At 34.6% G+C, this 17,520-nt stretch overlaps 2 long non-coding RNA genes across 2 annotated transcripts in view; both read left to right on the forward strand.

Annotated features, from left to right (window-relative positions):
• The window catches only part of LOC143714639 (uncharacterized), a 120,530-nt gene that overhangs the window by 58,524 nt on the left and 44,486 nt on the right, over positions 1-17,520 (forward strand). The window lies entirely within an intron of this gene.
• Positions 9,839-12,157, forward strand: LOC143714640 (uncharacterized). The gene is made up of 4 exons (XR_013195580.1): positions 9,839-10,042; positions 10,310-10,365; positions 10,603-10,675; positions 11,368-12,157. It is a non-coding gene; the product is annotated as an uncharacterized LOC143714640 (long non-coding RNA).

Genomic DNA, 17,520 nt, shown 5'->3' on the forward strand with positions numbered 1-17,520 from the left:
GCCTGTTGTTTTGTTTCCGGTCTAGCTAGATCCACTTGCGCTTTGGTCGACGAAGCAACAAAACATCCAAGCATGGCGCAAGCCCTTGAAATGAATGGGTTTCATAGCGCAGCGCCGCGCATGCCGCGTCCTGTTGCAAAAGCATGTGAAAAAAACGACAGAGTTTGCTAGACCAAAAAGACCGTTAATCTCGCGATAAAAAAATTAATCGCGTTAAAATGGTTTTGCGTTAACGCCGTTAATAACGCGTTTAACTGACAGCCCTAGTATATACATATACATATATGTTATGTGTGAATATTCCCAAACTCTCGGACAGCTGCGATCTCTATGGGTTATGCAGTTTGGGGCAGTCATGGCCTAATGGGGGGCAGTCATGGCCTAATGGGGGGCAGTCATGGCCTAATGGTAACAGAGTTGGACTGGTGACCCAAAGGTTGCTGGTTTGATTCCAGTACCGGCAGGAATATGACTGAGGTGTCCTTGAGCAAGGCACCTAGCCCCCAATTGCTCCCCGGGCGCCACTCAAGGCTGCCCGCTGCTCCGGGTGTGTGTATCCACGTTTGCAGTGTGTGTGTGTTCACTACTCACTACTCTGCTCCTAATGTGTGTGCACTTATGGCTCGTTTCCACTGAGCAGTACGGTACGGTACAGTACGGTTCGGGTCGGGTCGGGTCAGTAAACCATGATCCAGCTAGCGTTTCCACCGCCAACAGTACCCTACTTGATAGGCGTGGTGTTTGCCGGAAAGAAGCGATCAACGTGATTTTCGCGCGAAGAAGAAAGCGACAAAGTAAACACCAATGGATGGCATACAGCAGATCTTGTCCTTGCTTCTCGTCATGTTTGTCACAAGAAGACAAGCGCCGACATTAGGCATTTCTCAATACCAAGTATGTAAAGTTCTCAGCAGAGGGACTCCCGAGGACGCGAGTCCGGTAGCCTAATTCACCACATGGAACAGCGCGTTCTGCATGTACATTTTAGGCAACAATAAAACGAAATATGTTATAAAACACCACTCTGCCTCTTTTCGTTTTCATTTAAATAAATTTTAAACATTATAGGCACACAAATGTGGTTCAGGCAATGTATAGACCTGATTATATACATGTTTAACGTTAGCCTATTTATAACAAAACGAAATATAAAACACAACCCTGCATCTTTTCGTTTAAATGTTAAAAAATATTAAACATATTCTGACAAAACTCAACCCTATCTCTTTTTGTTAAATTTCAGTTTTATCAATAATAGCCATTATAAAAGTATAAGTAAAAGGTAACGTTACAAGAAGCTATACAATAAGAAATAAAGCAAACAATTCAGACAAATTCAGCGCTAGTCTAACGTTAACTTTACAACGGAAAAGTTATAGCCTAAATATATGAAACTTCACTTAGCCCTCAGCCAAAACGATTGGCCAGGGAACGAATTATCGATTCACGAGACCAAAGATCACCCGTTAGATATACACAAGACGAATTACCACTAGCTGCTACAGAGTCAGCGGCAAACGTCAGAACGACTAGCCGAGGAAAGGCTGTTCCAGGTGGGGAACATGAGCGCCGAGCGCCCGGTGATCGCCTAGAATGGATCAAATTATCATAAATCATTATAAATAAACCGCAGATTTGAGCTTTAAACAACTACATTCTCGCCTCAAAAACTCTTAAAACTACATTTCGTGAAAGAATAACCGTAGTATTATATTCCAACTGTATATTAAAAAATGGCGCTTCTTATGTTGCCATTCCCCTCGCGCAAGTGACGATCTCTGTCAACCAATCAGCGTTTTGCAGTGAGTCTAGCTCCACCTTTTAGTACCGTACCACTGTGCTAGGTACCCCAACGGAAGGGTACCCAAAAAGTGGTACGGTACGGTTCGGCTTTTTGGTACCATTCACAACTTTTGACAGTGGAAACGCAAATAATTGCGTACCGTACCGAACTGTACCGTACCGTACCGCTCAGTGGAAACGAGCCATTACTTGGATGGGTTAAATGCAGAGGTCAAATTCCAAGTATGGGTTACCATTACCACTTGGCCATCACGTGTCACTTTCATTTATGCAATGTCATTTTATTATATATATGAAGAGTTCAGATGCAAAAAAAATATAAAAACACATTATTTTTCTTTAATAATGTCTGTATTAAAGAAAAAATGATTGATAAACACTTATTTGGAATGGAATTAAATAACAAGTACTTGGGTGTCTTGTTCATTATATTTATTTTCATATAAAAGCAACAGAACTTAAATTACATCCAGTTTATTAGCAACACTGTGCACGAGCGTGAATCCCGCGATATCCATCATTGATCCATCATCTGTAACATAGTAGGCTAGGCTAAACATAAACAACAGCGCCCATCTGTGCCGTTAATTCATTCACAGAAACGTGATTCAAATTTAAACAGTCTTTTTGCGTTCACAGACACTATTTCATATCGCGATTAGAACAAAGCACAAGAATAAAAAAACTTATGCTGCTCACAATTCTCGACTAGATCATTAGCTCCTTGAAATCAAATCAAATCAAATCAAATCCTTTTATTGTCACACAACCATATACACAAGTGCAACAGTGGGTGAAATTCTTAGGTGCAGTTCCGAGCAACATAGCAGTATGACACGATGTGACGAAAACAATTACAGCAAACATCAGATTTACAGTACCATATACACTAACAGAACAATAATAATATACAATGTACAATATACAACAGTTTACAATATACAACAATATACAATATACAACAATTTACATATACAACAGTATACAAAAATACAAAAAGAGGTAATTATACATAGAGTAGATACTCGTAAGGTGCAAATATATATATATATATATATATTATGTAAATGCAGTAGGTTATGTTGTGCTGTGTTGACAGTTAGAATGTTTATGGTTATTGATCATGAGGGATCAAGAGTTTAGAAATCTAATTGCTTGTGGGAAGAAGCTGTCATGGAGTCGGCTGGTGTGTGTCCTGATGCTGCGGTACCGCCGGCCTGAGGGTAGCAGTGAGAGCAGCCCATGGCTCGGGTGGCTAGAGTCTCTGATGATCCTCCGAGCTTTCTTCACACACCGCCTGGCATAAATATCCTGGAGGGAGGGAAGCTCACCTCCGAGGATACGACTGGCAGTGCGCACCACCCTTCGCAAGGCTTTGCGGTTACGGCTGGTCGAATTGCCATACCAGGCAGTGATGCAGCCAGTGAGGATGCTCTCGACGGTGCTGGTGTAGAACTGTGTGAGGATGTGGCGGTTCATTCCAAACTTCCTCAGCCGTCTCAGGAAGAAGAGGCGCTGATGAGCCTTCTTCACGACGGCCTCAGTGTGGACGGACCATGTGAGTTCCTCTGTGATGTGGACACCGAGGAACTTGAAGCTGCTGACTCTCTCCACCGGTGCTCCATTGATGGTGATGGGGCTGTGTTCTCTGTCGTTCTTCCTGAAGTCGACCACTAGCTCCTTGGTTTTGCTGATGTTGAGGGAGAGGTTGTTCCTCTGACACCAGTGCGTCAGAGTGAGCACCTCCTCTCTGTAGGCCGTTTCATCATTGTCGGTGATCAGACCTACGACCGTAGTATCATCAGCAAACTTGATGATGGAATTAGAGCTGTGAGTTGCCACGCAGTCATATGTGTACAAGGAGTACAAGAGTGGGCTGAGAACACAGCCCTGTGGGGCTACAGTGTTGAGGGTCAGTGATGAGGAGATGTTGCTGCCTATTCTAACCACCTGGCGTCTGTTTGACAGGAAGTCCAGGATCCAGCTGCACAGCAAGCTGTTTAAGCCCAGAGCCCGGAGTTTCACGTCAAGCAAGGAGGGCACTATGGTATTGAATGCTGAGCTGTAGTCTACAAATAGCATTCTCACATATGTGTTCCTCTTTTCCAGGTGGGAGAGAGCAGTGTGTATTGTAGATGCAATAGCATCATCAGTGGAGCGGTTATTGCGGTATGCAAACTGCAGTGGGTCCAGTGAGGAAGGTAGAACAGAGCAGATGTAATCTCTGACTAGTCTCTCAAAGCATTTACTGATGATGGGGGTCAGAGCAACAGGGCGCCAGTCATTTAAGCAGGTGATGTTGGTTTGCTTCGGTACAGGTACGATGATGGACGTTTTGAAGCATGTGGGGACTACAGACAAGGAGAGGGACCAATTGAAAATGTCCGTAAAAACACCAGCTAGTTGGTTCGCGCACTTTCTGATGACGCGGCCCGGAATACCGTCTGGACCCGCGGCTTTACGGATGTTCACCCGACGGAAAGATCGGGTTACATCCGCTACAGAGACGGAGAGTGTACTAACCTCTGTAGCTTCAGCCGCGAGAACTCTCTCCGCGAGGGGGATGTTAGTTCCTTCAAATCGAGCATAAAAAGTGTTCAGCTCATCTGGGAGAGAGGCAGTGTTGTTCACTGTGGAGTTTATGTTTCCTTTATAGTCCGTAATGCTATTAATTCCCTTCCACATGCTTCTAGAGTCGGTGGTGTTGAACTGTCCTTCAATCTTGTCCCTGAATTGGCGTTTTGCTGCTCTGATAGTTTTTCGGAGGGCATAACTTGCTTGTTTTTGCTCCTCCGCACTCCCGGAGTTAAAAGCAGAGGTCCGCGCGTTGAGTGCTGCACGAACATCGCCATTAATCCATGGTTTCTGGTTCGGGTAAATCCGTATTGTTTTGATCGGAACAACGTCTTCTACGCACTTCCTGATGAAACAGGTTACGCTATCAGCATAAGCCTCGATGTCGTCATCAGAGGCCGACCGGAACATCTCCCAGTCCGCGTGATCAAAACAGTCCTGAAGCATAGAAATGAAAATAAACCACATGTTCTGAGGTAAATGTCCCAGGATTACTCCTCACAGTCACAGCCTCGCAAGACGAAATTAATCTGATGATTACATTTGTTGTGTTATCGCGTATTGTTTTGAGTATTGTTGTTTTGCTTTTTTTCTGTTATTAATATTTTCTGGGACTCTGGAATTGAGTTACAATACCCAAGTATTAATTTATGTACAGTTATACATGTATTTTAAATAAAGTATTGATGGTTTTATTAATGGCGGCTGCAGTGAGGGGAGGAGTGGAAAAAAGCGCAGGCAAGCCGGTGTGGTGAAGAGATGGGTCCCACCTTAGGACCCCATTAGTATGCCAGTAGTATGCCTGATCTAAATATGTTCTCGCGATAACTTGTAGCTAACGTGAGCTGTTTTAGCTTTATGTAGAATGCTAAATCCCGCTGCTATGGTAGTACCCCAGAGTGCAAAATAAGATAAAAATAAATGATAAAATGCCATCAAGTAATACATTTATTTGTATAGCGCTTTTCTTGTAGGTTGCGTTAATAGCAGAGGAGAAAGGCCGCGAAAATTTAAAAATACTACTTTTATTTTGTCACGAAATGTAGTTTTAATAGTTTTTCAGTCAGGAATGTAGTTGTTTACATCTCAAATCTGTGGTTTATTTATAAAGATAGCGCCTATTTAAAAATTTGATCTGACGTTTTCGGAGTTGTGAGATCCAGGCGATCACCGGGCGCTCAGCGCTCATGTAACCCGCCTGGAACAGCCTTAACTCGGCTTGTCCTTCTGACGTTTGCCGCTGGCTGTCTCTAGTCTAGTGGTTAAACATGAGATATAATTCGGCTTGTGTATATCTAACGGGCGATCTTTGGTCTCATTAATCTACGATTTGTTCCCTGGCAAATCGTTTTGGCTGAGAGCAAAGTGAAGTGTCATAACTTTATATATTTAGGCTATTTAACTTTAACATTGTAGCCTACTGACTTAGTTTGACTGAATCTTTTAACTTGCTTTATTTCTTGACTTGTATAGCTTCTTATATCTTTTAGGCTACTTATACTTTAATAATGGCTATTATTGATCAATAAAACTGAAATTTAACAAAAAAGAGACAGGGTTGTGTCATTTTATTTCATATAGCCTATAATATATAAAATATTATAATACCAACACGTCATGTATTTTTTCATGTATGGGATGGGAAGAATTTCACCGTTATCTTGAAAGAAATCAAGCATTACTGACAAAGGCTCAAAAGAGACCATGCCTTTCTAAAAGAGCTTTTTAAAAACAGGTTGCTGTTGATAATATATAGGTTAAAAAAAAGGTTTTGTTCTGTACTTAGCTAATATGATGTAGCCTACTGCAATATTAAATATATAATACTTCAATGTGTATATAATATAATGCACTGTGCTTCTTTGTAAATTTAAATCAGGAACGGGCAACTCAGTCCCTTTTTTAGGTCTCCTTTTGAGGTGGAGTTTACCTCCAACCTTAATCAAGCACACATAAATTTTTTAACCAAACTCTTCAGGTTTACTTATAGACAACTATAGGCAGGTGGGTTTGAGGTGGAGCTAAATCTGCAGGACAGTGGATGCTGAGGATGCCAGAGTGGCCCACCACTGCTTTAAATCATGCAGAACATATGCTGACCCGACTCTCCTTTAAAACAACTTCATTTGAATTGTTTGTGTGTGTTTTTTTTTTTTTTTTTACTTTTAGGACTGAAGAACATCTGGCAATGGGATGTCACGACTTCTTTTTCTGTTTGTTGAGAAAAAGCAACACCACATCAGTGATCACATCTTCTTTTAATCAGTTAGGGTACAACTGAACAAACTGTTTAGACGAATAAGAACATGATAGAACATGAACATGATAGAGACATGTACAGGGAAGAGCAAGACAATTATAATAATCATTAAGTTGGCTTGTGAAAGCCAACTTACTGAAATCCTATTTAAACTTATTATTATTCTTTTTCTTCTTTTTCTTAACCAAAATTTTCTGACTGCTACTCCTCCTAGAGCTTTAAAGGAGAACTCCGGGCAATTTTTAAGTTAATCTTGATCGTTAGACCTTTGTGGGTACTGACTATAGAAAAAAAAACGAACCGGATTGGTGCTTGCTACGCGGAGCTGCGACCGCGAATGCCCAGAGCTCCCCTCAGCTAAAACGGCAGTTATGGGGGCATCGACATAAAGAGCGTTTTTGAGCCTCTTAACAGACACAAAATGCAATTAAAATGTCTGTCCAACATGAACAGGGACCCTACATGTGAACAATATGCGTTTAGCAACTTAGCCATTGTTTCAACTCACCTAAATAGTCTTTTAGACGGCAAGCTGTAGTCTCGCGCTGCAGTCCCGTGCTGTAGCCGGAAAAGGTAGAGCTAACACACGACGTAACAGTTACGTAATGTATTCGTACTTATTGGTCACGTCATGACTTTACCAATTGACAACGTAACTACAACGTCGCATGCTCGTAATTTCATTACCATCATATTACCAACCCACAACGTCGTCAGTACGTCCTCCTAAGGTTATAAGATAACCAACAACGTCGCAGATACGTACTCTAATCGTAATTACTTGGTAATTTTATGACTTACTGGCAACGTAACTACAACGTCGCATGCCCGTAATTTCATTAACATCATATGACCAAACCACAACGTCGTCAGTACGTCCTCCTAAGGTTATAAAATAACCAACAACGTCGTAGATACGTACTCTAATCGTAATAACTTGGTAATTGTATGACTTACTGGCAACGAAACTGCAACGTCACGGGCCCCCATTACAATCTTTAATTTATATAAAGATAGTGCTTAATTCATATTCTCTTTTAATGTAATATATATATATATATATATATATATATATATATATATATATATATATATATATATATAATACAGATGTCTTGAAATTGCTTTACAATAAAAATAAAAGCAAAATGGTATAAAAAAATAAAGCATAATTGTCAAGTGAATGGGTCATAGAACTACACAATGAGTTTTAAATTCATTATTTAAAATTAATGCTATTTTAAATTGTTAAATGTTATAATTCTAGATGTTTATTTTAATGCTGCGTGCCTTTTGACGTGTTCTATGCGTACGTGCGCGTAAACATTGAGTCCCATTCAAAGCTATCTGATTGAAAGACGAGCGCGCGCGAGCAGATGGAAACCATGGAAACGAGGAAACCTCATCAACTGACAAACAGCAAAACTAGCGTCTCTCACTGTTGTTTTCCACTGCTTTCAGGTAAGTTTAGTTACCAAAATCACACAAATAATACATACAAACGTTCCTGACATCTTTCTTACGTGTAATTGTACACTTCTGTTGAATATATACTTTATAGAAATGGTTTTGTGCAAATAATACATACAAACGTTCCTGACATCTTTCTTACGTGTAATTGTACACTTCTGTTGAATATATACTTTATAGAAATGGTTTTGTGACTTCGAAAAAGTCCGTTAGCATCTCAACCGTTTTCAGAAGAGCTAAGTTAAGTTTACGTTACAATTGAGCTCTTGTTTTACATAAGTTTGGGTTTTTAACCACATTTTTGTGTTGATAACAGTTTTTGATAGTTTTGTTTTGCTGGTAATTTGTCAATGGGTGATTGGAAGTACGCTAATTTATTTAACCTGAAATAATTCACTGTAACGTAACTTACTGTTAATGACATCACTTACAAACATTGATAATAAGTGATTTCAGGAGGGACAGAAAAAAACCTCTACAACAAAGGGGGAATTATTGTTTAATCATGATAATAATTTCATATGCATGTAGGGCTGCAACAACTAATCGATAAAATCGATTATAATCGATTATGAAAATCGTTGTCAACGAATGTCATTATCGATTAGTTGGTCTGCTTACGTCACGGGGAGCGTTTACTGGTACGCACACACACGCAAGGTCTCTCTCCCTCAGGCGCTCTGCCGAGCGCGCGCGCTACACGGTTTGGAGCAGTCTCTGTCTCGCATGCGCGCTCTTGCTTGCGCGTTCTAGATTTCGGGAGTTTGAACTAATTCGCGGGCATCAAGGAGCCGCAATCAATATGCGGGAGACTCCCGGGACTTCCGGGATGTCTGTATTTTGTCTCGAGCATCAGGTTGCGCAATCAGTTCGCTCGCAACGTAAGGGATGGATTAAAATAGCGCTACCGCAGAAATAGGTTAAATTAAAACGGTCTTTACAAAGCGAAGCACTAAATATAAAGGCAGTTAATAACAGCAGCAGTAAAATATTGTTTTTTAGTCACTGTACTCAGTGGTTTTCAGCGAATGCTTGTCCACTAATGCATAATTTCTCCTGTCCTTTACTCAAGCCTGTTAGCTTGCTGGGTAACGTTACCTCCATTCCGTTCTCTTTTTATAGCATTTGTCTACTAAGTTTTAATTGTTTTTCAAACGCGATCTACTGTGGCTCTACATTCACACAATTGTTTTCAGTCTTTCTATATTTATTTAATCAATTTATCCTTATATTATTCTTTTATATATTATATATAATATATTATATTCTTTATCCTTATATTCCTTATATATAATTAATTTTAAATAAAAATTAAATGAATTATATATTTTAGATGTTTTTAGTTTGTTTTTAGTTCAGATATTCACATCTGAACAACATGTCTGTGTAAATTTGTTTTAACAAAAATTGTGTTAAAACATAATATGTTGGATATCATTTTTTTAACAATAATCATGTTTGTCAACTTGCCATCAGCAATTATCATTAAAAACAATGCAAATATTGATATTAGTAAAACTCAATGTGTGGCTTTTGCACTTTTTAAAGTACACTTTTACACATAAATACCCTGATTTACGGTTTTATTTAGTTATAATAAAAAAAAATCTAATTTAATTTCTATCCGATTAATCGGTTAATCGAAAAAATAATCGTCCGATTAATCGATTATCAAAATAATCGTTAGTTGCAGCCCTATATGCATGTATTGCACAATATATTACCTTAAGATTTTTTATATATATTCTTTATCTTTTCTGCATTTCATCTCTGCTCTAGCTTGCTTCCTTGTAATAAACCCTTTGTTCTATTGTAAATCCTATGTAACATTGTTGGCTCTGTGACACATTGCATGTTATTTTCTAGAAGATCATCATGCTGATGGCCTGCTGCACCCCCTGTCCAAGACAATCTCCACGGCTATGAACTCGACTAGTAAGCAAAACCTCAAACATAGTGTTCAATAGTTGTGGGTCTGTAGGATTTATAATTTTGAATGAAGTCTCACACTTTAAATTCATTAACCCCAGTTTTTTTCACTGACATTGTCCTTGAGAAGCCTGTAGGCTAAATAATCAGCTAAATAATAGGCAGCAAATATAATGTTATAATGGTCATAGTTATAATAATTCATTTAACTATTATGATAACAGGATATCATGGTCATTGGTATATATATATATATTTTTTTTTTTTCTCTAGGTGTGTTTTTAATTATGTTGGCCAATGAGACAGACACCATACTGTCCAACTCAAAGGTATTTTATATGTATTTTTTACTGATAAATGCTGAAATTCTTTTTACTTTCAAATGCTGAATTCAGGGGGTCGACAACTTTAGGCACGCAAGTTATTTTTCACAGATATCTGTCCAGTTTACTCATGGCTCATACTCTTAGCCTTTTAAAATGTTTGAATGTATATCCGCAATACAATATCAGGGGGTAAAGATATCATTAGAGTTTTTAAAGTTATGGCTATGCTCTTGTTACCAGATGAGATATCATTTGACCCTGTGATTCTTCAGGACAAGATCTTGATGCCATCCACACTCAGTACATGAAGAAGGTGAGTTTCACAATAGCTGCCACTATCACAAATCAAGAGACAGAACACAACAGGCCTTCATCCATATGAACTCACACATATGTAGGGATGGGTACCGAAACCCCGTATTAAACATTAAACGGGCCCTGGGGCCAAATTAAGGAAGACCGCAGTATCGATAAGCTCAGATGTTATCGGTTCTGCTGCCGGTACTGAAGAAATTACACACACTATTTATTATAGACATTGTCTTGCACATTCTGTGAGGATTTGGAGGGGTGTTGTTTTTCAGGCTGGTTGTTTGTAATTTTGTAAGAATAGGGAGAGGCTGTTCCTCAGTGAAGACTTTTTACATTCGATAATTCAATTTCCGTACCTGATAAGTTAGATTTTCCTAAAAAACATCATGCACTGCTTATTTCAATTGTATTTTTCTTCTATTGAATTTATCCATGCTTGTAATTTGTTTATAATTTTCAATGCAGATTCACTCCTCTAAATAAATAATCTCTTGAAATTTGTTTTATATCGCAATATATATAGCAGCAGATAAACAAAATATTTTATTTAAGGTTTTCAATATTGTGCAGCCCTAATATTGAGCATTTAACCTAACCCTAATTTTAAATTGAACCTGGAAATATAATTTGTGATACCAGATGAGATGTATGTATGTATGATAGATTTTGAACTGTACTATGTTTGTATTGCAGGTTTTCTGGGATCCACAGCGGAAGGCATCAAGGCGTGAGATGTTGGCTTGGACAGATGTACCTGTACACCACACAGACCTCTGCTTTTGCATGGATGGCTGATTACTACCATGTTCTGTATAGGTTTTATTATAGCAAAACTGAGCACCTGTGACAGTGGAATCTGTAGGTGTAAAGTAGTCAAACATCAGTACATTTAAAGTCACAGAGAGAAAGTTTTTTTTATTTTTTATAGAAGTTTCAAACTTTTTTCTCTTTCACAAAAAACACTGCAGTTACAGCTTTTCAAATTCTTCATTGGAGGTGCACAAATACTTTTCTTTTTTCAAATCACAAAGTAAGAAATGTATGCTGACATTTAAGGCGCGGCCACACAGGAGGTTTGAGCATATGTGACTGTGAATAAAAAGTGAAGTGTGACCACATGAGAATAGCCAAACAGTATAGATGATTCACAAAATTATACACCAAGAAATGTGCATAATTGGCCAAAATGTTACTCTTTATCAACAAAAATATGACCCTATGAGTTTGGTAATTTGTAGAATAGGATTTGTGCACCTGCAATGAAGAATTTAAAAAGGTGTAACTGATGTGTTGTGTTTGTGAGAGAGAAAGGAAAGAAAAGAGGTTTGCAACTCATAAAACATTTTCTCGAAGACTTAAAATCTACAAATTGCACTGTTATAGGGACTCTGTTTTGCTTCAATAATACTAGATATAATACAGTGTCAATCTTATTAACTACTATTTATTTTGTATAAAATAATTTACAGTACCGGTCAAAAGTTTGGAAACATTACTATGCCCAGAGCTCCCACCCAGCTAAAACGGCAGCTATGGGGGCATCGACATAAAGAGCGTTTTTGAACCTCTTAACAGACACAAAATGCAATTAAAATGTCTGTCCAACATGAACAGGGACCCTACATGTGAACAATATGCGTTTAGCAACTTAGCCATTGTTTCAACTCACCTAAATAGTCTTTTAGACGGCAAGCTGTAGTCTCGCGCTGCAGTCCCGTGCTGTAGCCGGAAAAGGTAAACAATATCCAGGTGGGAGGAGCGTTGATCAACTAATCTTTCTTTCTTTCTAACTAATCTTTCTTCTTTCTTTCTTTCTTTCTTTCTTTCTTTCTTTCTTTCTTTCTTTCTTTCTTTCTTTCTTTCTTTCTTTCTAACTAATCTTTCTTCTTTCTTTCTTTCTTTCTAACTAATCTTTCTTCTTTCTTTCTTTCTTTCTTTCTTTCTTTTTCTTTCTTTCTTTCTAACTAATCTTTCTTCTTTCTTTCTTTCTTTCTAACTAATCTTTCTTCTTTCTTTCTTTCTTTCTAACTAATCTTTCTTTCTTTCTTTCTTTCTAACTAATCTTTCTTTCTTTCTTTCTTTCTTTCTTTCTAACTAATCTTTCTTCTTTCTTTCTAACTAATCTTTCTTCTTTCTTTCTAACTAATCTTTCTTCTTTCTTTCTTTCTTTCTAACTAATCTTTCTTCTTTCTTTCTTTCTTACTAATCTTTCTTCTTTCTTTCTTTCTTTCTAACTAATCTTTCTTCTTTCTTTCTTTCTTTCTAACTAATCTTTCTTTTTTCTTTCTTTCTTTCTTTCTTTCTTTCTTTCTTTCTTTCTTTCTTTCTTTCTTTCTTTCTTTCTTTCTTTCTTTCTAACTAATATTTCTTCTTTCTTTCTTTCTAACTAATATTTCTTCTTTCTAACTAATCTTTCTTCTTTCTTTCTAACTAATCTTTCTTTCTTTCTAACTAATCTTTCTTTCTTTCTAACTAATCTTTCTTCTTTCTTTCTTTCTTTCTTTCTTTCTAACTAATCTTTCTTCTTTCTTTCTTTCTTTCTAACTAATCTTTCTTCTTTCTTTCTTTCTTTCTTTCTTTTTCTTTCTTTCTTTCTAACTAATCTTTCTTCTTTCTTTCTTTCTTTCTAACTAATCTTTCTTCTTTCTTTCTTTCTTTCTAACTAATCTTTCTTTCTTTCTTTCTTTCTAACTAATCTTTCTTTCTTTCTTTCTTTCTTTCTTTCTTTCTTTCTTTCTTTCTAACTAATATTTCTTCTTTCTTTCTAACTAATCTTTCTTCTTTATTTCTAACTAATCTTTCTTCTTTCTTTCTTTCTTTCTTTCTTTCTTTCTTTCTTTCTTTCTTTCTAACTAATCTTTCTTCTTTCTTTCTTTCTTTCTTTCTTACTAATCTTTCTTCTTTCTTTCTTTCTTTCTTTCTTTCTTTCTTTCTAACTAATCTTTCTTCTTTCTTTCTTTCTTTCTAACTAATCTTTCTTTCTTTCTTTCTTTCTTTCTTTCTAACTAATCTTTCTTCTTTCTTTCTTTCTTTCTTTCTTTCTTTCTTTCTTTCTTTCTTTCTAACTAATCTTTCTTTCTTTCTTTCTTTCTTTCTTTCTTTCTTTCTTTCTTTCTAACTAATCTTTCTTCTTTCTTTCTTTCTAACTATTCTTTCTTCTTTCTTTCTTTCTTTCTTTCTAACTAATCTTTCTTCTTTCTTTCTAACTAATCTTTCTTTCTTTCTTTCTAACTAATCTTTCTTTCTTTCTTTCTAACTAATCTTTCTTCTTTCTTTCTTTCTTTCTTTCTAACTAATCTTTCTTCTTTCTTTCTTTCTTTCTAACTAATCTTTCTTCTTTCTTTCTTTCTTTCTAACTAATCTTTCTTCTTTCTTTCTTTCTTTCTTTCTTTCTTTCTTTCTTTCTTTCTTTCTTTCTTTCTTTCTTTCTTTCTTTCTTTCTTTCTTTCTTTCTTTCTTTCTTTCTTTTTCTTTCTTTCTTTTTCTTTCTTTCTAACTAATCTTTCTTCTTTCTTTCTTTCTTTCTTTCTAACTAATCTTTCTTCTTTCTTTCTTTCTTTCTAACTAATCTTTCTTCTTTCTTTCTTTCTTTCTAACTAATCTTTCTTTCTTTCTTTCTAACTAATCTTTCTTCTTTCTTTCTTTCTAACTAATCTTTCTTCTTTCTTTCTTTCTTTCTTTCTAACTAATCTTTCTTCTTTCTTTCTAACTAATCTTTCTTCTTTCTTTCTAACTAATCTTTCTTCTTTCTTTCTTTCTTTCTTTCTTTCTTTCTTTCTTTCTTTCTTTCTTTCTTTCTTTCTTTCTAACTAATCTTTCTTCTTTCTTTCTTTCTTTCTTTCTTTTTCTTTCTTTCTTTCTTTCTAACTAATCTTTCTTCTTTCTTTCTTTCTTTCTTTCTAACTAATCTTTCTTCTTTCTTTCTTTCTAACTATTCTTTCTTCTTTCTTTCTTTCTTTCTTTCTTTCTTTCTTTCTTTCTTTCTTTCTTTCTAACTAATCTTTCTTTCTAACTAATTCTTTCTTTCTTTCTTTCTAACTAATCTTTCTTCTTTCTTTCTTTCTTTCTAACTAATCTTTCTTCTTTCTTTCTTTCTTTCTTTCTTTCTTTCTTTCTTTCTTTCTTTCTTTCTTCTTTCTTTCTTTCTTTCTTTCTAACTAATCTTTCTTCTTTCTTTCTTTCTTTCTAACTAATCTTTCTTCTTTCTTTCTTTCTTTCTTTCTAACTAATCTTTCTTTCTTTCTTTCTAACTAATCTTTCTTCTTTCTTTCTTTCTAACTAATCTTTCTTCTTTCTTTCTTTCTTTCTTTCTAACTAATCTTTCTTCTTTCTTTCTAACTAATCTTTCTTCTTTCTTTCTAACTAATCTTTCTTCGTTCTTTCTTTCTTTCTAACTAATCTTTCTTCTTTCTTTCTTTCTTTCTAACTAATCTTTCTTTCTTTCTTTCTAACTAATCTTTCTTCTTTCTTTCTTTCTAACTAATCTTTCTTCTTTCTTTCTTTCTTTCTTTCTTTCTTTCTTTCTTTCTAACTAATCTTTCTTCTTTCTTTCTTTCTTTCTTTCTTTTTCTTTCTTTCTTTCTAACTAATCTTTCTTCTTTCTTTCTTTCTAACTAATCTTTCTTCTTTCTTTCTTTCTAACTATTCTTTCTTGTTTCTTTCTTTCTTTCTTTCTTTCTAACTAATCTTTCTTTCTAACTAATTTTTTCTTTCTTTCTTTCTAACTAATCTTTCTTTCTTTCTTTCTTTCTTTCTTTCTTTTTCTTTCTTTCTTTCTTTCTTTCTTTCTTTCTTTCTTTCTAACTAATATTTCTTATTTCTTTCTTTCTTTCTTTCTTACTTTCTTTCTTTCTTTCTTTCTAACTAATATTTCTTCTTTCTTTCTTTCTTTCTTTCTTTCTTTCTAACTAATATTTCTTCTTTCTTTCTAACTAATATTTCTTCTTTCTTTCTTTCTAACTAATCTTTCTTTCTTTCTTTCTAACTAATCTTTCTTTCTTTCTTTCTTTCTAACTAATCTTTCTTCTTTCTTTCTTTCTTTCTTTCTTTCTTTCTTTCTTTCTTTCTTTCTTTCTTTCTTTCTTTCTTTCTTTCTTTCTTTCTTTCTTTCTTTCTAACTAATCTTTCTTTCTTTCTTTCTTTCTAACTAATCTTTCTTCTTTCTAACTAATCTTTCTAACTAATTATTTCTTTCTTTCTTTCTAACTAATCTTTCTTCTTTCTTTCTTTCTTTCTTTCTTTCTTTCTTTCTTTCTAACTAATCTTTCTTTCTAACTAATTCTTTCTTTCTCTCTTTCTAACTAATCTTTCTTCTTTTTTTCTTTCTTTCTAACTAATATTTCTTCTTTCTTTCTTTCTTTCTTTCTTTCTTTCTTTCTTTCTTTCTTTCTTTCTTTCTTTCTAACTAATATTTCTTTCTTTCTTTCTTTCTTTCTTTCTTTCTAACTGATATTTCTTCTTTCTTTCTTTCTAACTAATCTTTCTTTCTTTCTTTCTAACTAATCTTTCTTCTTTCTTTCTAACTAATCTTTCTTCTTTCTTTCTTTCTTTCTTTCTTTCTTTCTTTTTTACTTTTTCTTTCTTTCTTTCTAACTAATCTTTCTTCTTTCTTTCTTTCTTTCTTTCTAACTAATCTTTCTTCTTTCTTTCTTTCTAACTAATCTTTCTTCTTTCTTTCTTTCTTTCTTTCTTTCTTTCTTTCTTTCTTTCTTTCTTTCTTTCTTTCTTTCTTTCTTTCTAACTAATCTTTCTTCTTTCTTTCTTTCTTTCTAACTAATCTTTCTTTCTAACTAATTCTTTCTTTCTTTCTTTCTAACTAATCTTTCTTCTTTCTTTCTTTCTTTCTTTCTAACTAATATTTCTTGTTTCTTTCTTTCTTTCTAACTAATCTTTCTTTCTAACTAATTCTTTCTTTCTTTCTTTCTAACTAATCTTTCTTCTTTCTTTCTTTCTAAATAATATTTCTTCTTTCTTTCTTTCTTTCTTTCTAAATAATCTTTCTTCTTTCTTTCTTTCTTTCTTTCTAACTAATATTTCTTCTTTCTTTATTTCTTTCTTTCTTTCTAACTAATCTTTCTTCTTTCTTTTTTTCTTTCTAACTAATCTTTCTTTCTTTCTTTCTTTCTAACTAATCTTTCTTTCTAACTAATTCTTTCTTTCTTTCTTTCTTTCTAACTAATCTTTCTTCTTTCTTTCTTTCTTTCTAACTAATCTTTCTTCTTTCTTTCTTTCTAACTAATCTTTCTTTCTAACTAATTCTTTCTTTCTTTCTAACTAATCTTTCTTCTTTCTTTCTTTCTTTCTTTCTTACTAATCTTTCTTCTTTCTTTCTTTCTTTCTAGCTAATCTTTCTTCTTTCTTTCTAACTAATCTTTCTTCTTTCTTTCTTTCTTTCTAGCTAATCTTTCTTCTTTCTTTCTAACTAATCTTTCTTCTTTCTTTCTTTCTAACTAATCTTTCTTCTTTCTTTCTTTCTTTCTTTCTAACTCATCTTTCTTTCTTTCTTTTTCTTTCTTTCTTTTTAACTAATCTTTCTTCTTTCTTTCTTTCTTTCTTTCTAACTAATCTTTCTTCTTTCTTTCTTTCTTTCTTTCTAACTAATCTTTCTTTCTAAGTAATTCTTTCTTTCTTTCTAACTAATCTTTCTTCTTTCTTCTTTCTTTCTTTCTTTCTTTCTTTCTAACTAATCTTTCTTTCTTTCTTTCTAACTAATCTTTCTTATTTCTTTCTTTCTTTCTAGCTAATCTTTCTTCTTTCTTTCTAACTAATCTTTCTTCTTTCTTTCTTCTTTCTAACTAATATTTCTTCTTTCTTTCTTTCTTTCTAACTAATCTTTCTTTCTAACTA

Source organism: Siphateles boraxobius, unplaced genomic scaffold, assembly GCF_051911475.1.
Source record: "Siphateles boraxobius isolate OS27281-9 unplaced genomic scaffold, OSU_SipBor_1 55, whole genome shotgun sequence".
NCBI lineage: Eukaryota > Metazoa > Chordata > Actinopteri > Cypriniformes > Leuciscidae > Siphateles > Siphateles boraxobius.